The 5,847-nt window shown below is 38.2% G+C and overlaps 1 long non-coding RNA gene across 2 annotated transcripts; it reads right to left on the bottom strand.

Annotated features, from left to right (window-relative positions):
• Positions 1–1,293: 1,293 nt before the first annotated feature.
• Positions 1,294–5,094, bottom strand: LOC133718171 (uncharacterized). 2 transcript variants are annotated; one of them, XR_009850131.1, is made up of 5 exons: positions 3,447–5,094; positions 3,269–3,363; positions 3,130–3,181; positions 2,603–2,663; positions 1,294–1,502 (listed from the first exon to the last, which is right to left on the bottom strand). It is a non-coding gene; the product is annotated as an uncharacterized LOC133718171 (long non-coding RNA). The 2 variants fall into 2 exon arrangements; XR_009850125.1 differs by having other exon boundaries at positions 3,269–5,072.
• Positions 5,095–5,847: the final 753 nt, after the last annotated feature.

Here is a 5,847-nt window from a genome sequence, read left to right on the forward strand (position 1 = left end):
TGTTGTCTGATAAAGTTTAGTACAACAGCAGCTATTATCATGTCTGTTGTCTGAATACCACGAAGAACAACAGCAGCTTATATACTTACTGTTGTCTGAAGGCTGTGCCAGACAATAGGGGCTTATATGCTTGCTGTTGTCTGAAGGCTTGATCAGACAATATGTACTTGCAAATCCCATTGTCTATCTATTATTGATACTATAGATTTCTAAACAAAACCATTGTTTGTTGTTTTGTTGAACAATGGCTTTCTCGTTCTTTTAGTCCTTAAAGTATTATAGTTAGAGGACTCATACAACAGTTTTTGTTAGGCATTTTATGATGATCAATTATTGGACAATAGTTTTTAGCTGGAATAGAATGGTCCAAGAGACATTCAAAAGACCTACATTCTGCATATATGGGATCCAAATGACAACCCAAAACACATTTATTTATGTAAAGATTCGATACATTCATCCATATATCCAACAAAGTCATTCTATCCCAACATTAACCCCCACAATACTTGTCCATAAATATGATGCACATTAACCTTGCCTAAACCTCACAAATATGTGAAAACAATGCACCGGCAGCTTTAAGTACATCCTTTTGTTTACCCTCGGCTTGAAGGGCCTCCTTCAAAAGAGGCTTTGCATCCAGTACCTGGACATACAATGCGAGAATATTGTTGAGATTTGCAACATATACAAAGCAATGATAAAGAGCAATGATACAGAGCAACATATTCAGTCAATGATACAGAGCAACAATCTTGAAATCTTGTACCTTCAAATCTTGTTTGCAATTCAATGATACAGAGCAATATATTCAGTCAATGATACAGAGCAATGTATGAGAGCCTTAAAACAGAACAAGGTCCATGAGAGCCTTAAAACAACATGAGATTCATAAAAATCCTAGATACTACCAACCAAGACTTCATAATACTACTCAGTTCATCAATAATGAACCTAATACAGTTCACAGCAACAAAATGAAGGGCTTTATATATAGAGACAGAAGAGAGAGTCAAAATCTAGGACACTTGGGATTTTGATTTAAAAATGAGAAAGGGATGGCCTTTGGCATATTTCGAAAGACAATGAGCCAAGGACGCGAAAAGATCCCTACTGCCCCCAGCCAAAATGACAGGACCCGCCACAGATTTCACCCTGAAATCCGAAGTGGCCCTGCGGGGCCCACTTTAGAAGAGATTCTACCAAAAATTTGGCGGAACTTCCCCTAAAAGTAGGCTACCCAAAACCTGTAGGAAAACATTTACACTTCTAAATCATCCATCCTTAATCTTCTGGAGCCATCTGCTCCCCAAATCACAACTCCAATTTCACAAATATCAGTCTCAACCCAAAAACAATATTAATCCCATAGGTTATCAGAGCAATACTAATCCACTAGGTAACAAAGAAAACAGAAATAGAATGAGTACGCGGAAGCAATGCTGTTGGCTATGCCTCGACTCCATGTACGCCCGACCTCAACTAATTTCGCCTGCAAACTGGGCATTTGAAACCGAAGGGCCCAGGGGAAAAGTATTGAAAAACACGTTAGCGTGAGTGGACAAAAATAAACAAATTAAAACCAAATGTATTTCATACTTTCCCACATTTATTTCTTTAAAAATCCCGATGCATGCAACAATTTAAAGAAACACAACTTTAGTTCAGCTCAAGAAAACCGACTAGCCCCGCTAGCCACAACCAAGCAAAGAGGAAAGAACTCTGATACTCAAGAAAATAAGACCAGCCCCGCTGGTTAAGGGAATTGGACTAGACCCCGCTAGCCCAGCAATAATATAATGAGTAGGGGAAGATGATAGCCATACGAATAAGCCACTCAGGCTTGGGTGATAGCCTCCCAGGCTAAAGAACTCCCATAACTCCCGTAATATACCCTTACGCCACTAAGTGTAGCGATAGGATACTGGGCTACAGAATTACTGTCACAGAGACAGTAACCTGCGCCACAAAGGCGGAAGGGCTACGGTGATCCCATCACCGCGCCACAAAGGCGGAAAATCAATGCTAGCATGATAAAATCACCCCTCAGTATGGCACAGGGAAACATAACCGAAAATCCAGTAAATCCAAAATACATAAGGCTTCCCCCATCTCTCGCAAATGCATTTCCAACGACGTGTCCCACACGCCAAGAGTATCATCATGATTCGAAACAAAACCAATTCCAAAATCATCATCGAGGCATTCCCAATGCCAAAACCGAAAGTCGATAAACAAACAAGAAATAATTCCATCGAAATCTCATTTCGAAAATCTTTCGGAGATCTCAAATCGGTGAATGAAAAATAAATATGAAATTCCGGAAATCACCTCGGAAAAGAATTCATTGAAAATCACAATATCAGAATTTCAAATAATAATTATAATCAATTTCTGAAAATCAATTCATATTCTCAAAAACAACTCATAAATCCAAATCCGAGCATAATAAGTTCATATCCGAAACTCATGAAAAATCAATGTCAAATTATAATCCAAGACAAAATATCATGTTCGATAAATAAAACGATAATTAAATAAACCAATAATTTCAAAATAAATGCATGCATCATTTACTTAAAAACAAAAGTCCACTCACAGTACTATTGGGCGACCACGCAAACGAGTTCCTTCATTTAACCGTAGCTCGCGGCATTGCCCTGTACACAATTATATTTCCGTAAACGACAATCCGATAAAATAATTACGAACCTAAACGAAACCCGAAAATCCCTATCTCCATTACTTCTCAAATTCAACCCAAATCTCTTCCACAACACCAATTCCTCAATTTATATATCCCACAACGAAAACGAAGGAAATCCGACGGCCGGATTTCCCACAATTCAATCACAAAATTTCAAACTTCGGAAATTCACAAATAATTCCAAACCCCTCCAAAATTCACCAAACTTCACATACAAGCTCTACAACAATTCTACAATTTAATGGGATAAAAACTGAAATTAAAACACTGCCCTACAGGCCTCCACGCGCCACCAACAGTGGAAGCGCGTGGGCCCCACGCGCCGGCGGCAACCACCTCCGATGGCCACCAAAATTTGGCAGCACCATCTACTCAACAAACCCAACCTCTTTCTCAACTACAACAAGTTCCAATTTTACCTGGAAGAGCTCCAATTTGGCCGGTGAAAATTTTCCAGAAATTCCAAGAACCCTAGAAATTGAAATTGTTAATTCGACCTCTACACTACAAATTGAAATGAAAGACGTTAGGGGAAATGATCTATGTCAAAAACCGAACCTTCGACGCCAATTTTGTGGCCGGAGACTGCCGGAATCGGAAAATATCGGCGTTGACTCAAAACTGCTACAGTGACCGTCCTCTTCTTCTCGTTGCTGCACCTTCCACAGTTCATATTAAGCTACGAAACGAACCCAGAAATGAAGAGAAGGAAGAGAGCTTTCCAACGACATCTTACACTTCAAAATCCGTCGCCGGATGGAGGAGTTATGGCCGGAAGAAGGTGAAGAGGTCGGAGAGGAAGAGAGAATCGGGGAGAGTAACTCGGCTATTTATAGAAACTTACTATGAACAGTAACTTTAGTATTTTGGCCATAACTTTCGTATACGAACTCCGATTTTTACATACCACATATGCACGCGCTCGGTTTAACGTCCTCTACAACTTCCATGAAGAACATTTTCTCAAATTTTGACCCGAACAAAAAGTCATATTTTATGGCCCCCTAAAAGTACTGAAACGACAGTAAAAGTGATAGTAAATGTCGTTTACCATCCTAATGATTAGTAAACCGGTAAATTAAGATATGGGATGTTACATTCTCCCCTCCTTATAAAAATTTCGCCCTCGAAATTTGATGCTGGTTAGAAAGAAAGAACACACCAATTGATTCAAAATACCACAATCTCAAAACTTACCAACTCTAACTTAGATTAAGCTTTCCTTTTCGCAACCTCAAATCAACAACCACAGAAACTCTTATGATCCCCACTACAAAAGCAATGAAGACATGCCTATAATCCAAAATTATCAACGTCCAAAGTCGATTCACTTGTCTTGTTAAACCATGTAGCACCATAAACTCGCAAGTACATGAATTCCGGTGTAAAAGAAAATTCATTTCAATGGTTAGCTCAGATAACACATGGTATTAACGTCACAAATCACCCTGTTAAAATTATAGCATTCATAACCTTCTCACAAAAGTCGCTGAGTGAAAATCCAACCCATTTACCAACAACATTGTGATAACCATGCCACAAGATGGTCACTGCTAATCAACAATTCCAAAAGACATCACTTCCTTAGCTACCACAAGACAGCACTTCCTTGTTTGTGCTTAAGTTCCTAATCGAATGTCGTTCACGTAAAGGTCCCATAGTTGTCAAACATATAAAGGTCGACCTCAAACGAACCTATAAGTTCTTAATCAAGTAGATTATGGGGCCACTACACTTCCACTGCGCTACTCTGATATCTGACTAAAATCATTAGTCCAGCCTTGAGATGACGTTCCGAGCCGACTAAGAAAACTCATTTGATAGCTACCTTACTGGCCACACATATAACACCTCACTCAAAAACTTTTATAAATACGATAATGTGGAAAAACTTTTCTAAATCAAATGTGTCACAAGAAATTTACTATTTACAAATGCCTCCGATCAAAACTGCTAATAATTCTTACAAGTTAGTACTCGCTTAACTACCATGTCATGTACCACATCCTCAAAAATCCAGTGCAAGCAAGAATTATAACTACTAACTCTACTCCAGCTCAACGAATCATATCTGGAAGAAGATGCATCACACTCAAGTTGTTCTTAGCCGAAGCTACACTTCTTTAATAGTCATAGATCTAAAATCTGGTTGAATCCATGTCGTTCTCGTTGATCTCTGTTGCCCCAATTGATATTCTTAATCCATATACCAATGTAATTCTCACAACCGAAAACACCACTATCCGTATTATTAAATACTTGATTGGAATTCTGATCAAACTCAAATAAAATAACTTCCTTAGATAATTAGAAAAACTCTCTCTCATAACTGCTCCACCAGTCCCAAGTAGAACATTTCCAACCATCTGTCCGACATCACCTCATAACAATTCTATTACAGGTATGACATTATAGAAAAGTTCTAAATTCTGTATGTGTCAAATCCTCTAATGGACACATACCTCTAATGGACTATGATGCATCAAACAACACTAGAAATTGTTCCAAATCTGATCCAAAATCTGACCAGCAGGAAAGAAATTCAACATTTGAAAAGAAAAATCCTCAAGCCGGAATCTGGTCAAAGGCAACAATCCCCACAAAATTCACAGCATCCATTGTTGACTCAACAGTTCTAAAGTATAAATATACCTTCAAGCACTACCAAAAAGTCTTATCCACTACTAAGCAAAAATTTGCAAAAACTCTTTTGCTCAAAACAACCTGGAGAGAAAGTCGAATAATAGGCCAAATCGAAAAGCTCAAAGTCAATTAATTAAACAAATAACACTTTGCGTACCACAGAAACGAAAATCTAATTCTCAAGACAAGAAAATGAGATATCAAAGAAGTTCATTATCTAATGTTACAAGAATCACCAAAAATCAGTCATGTCAAACAACGTTGAACTTGCAAGGACTAGAATATAGTCAACTCTCCTTATTTAACTTAAGGCCAATGCTGATAAAGGACGACGGTCCTTACCGAAAAGAGGATAAGATAACCACGAATCCACTCCTCGAGCGACGCTTAACTTATAAAATTTCAGCTACAACAAGAATTCCTATGACTTTCCTGTGCTAACCAAAATTGTACCAAAAACTTTCCAAAACTTCTCATCAAGAATTAATCCAATA

This window comes from Rosa rugosa, chromosome 1 (assembly GCF_958449725.1).
Source record: "Rosa rugosa chromosome 1, drRosRugo1.1, whole genome shotgun sequence".
Lineage (NCBI taxonomy): Eukaryota > Viridiplantae > Streptophyta > Magnoliopsida > Rosales > Rosaceae > Rosa > Rosa rugosa.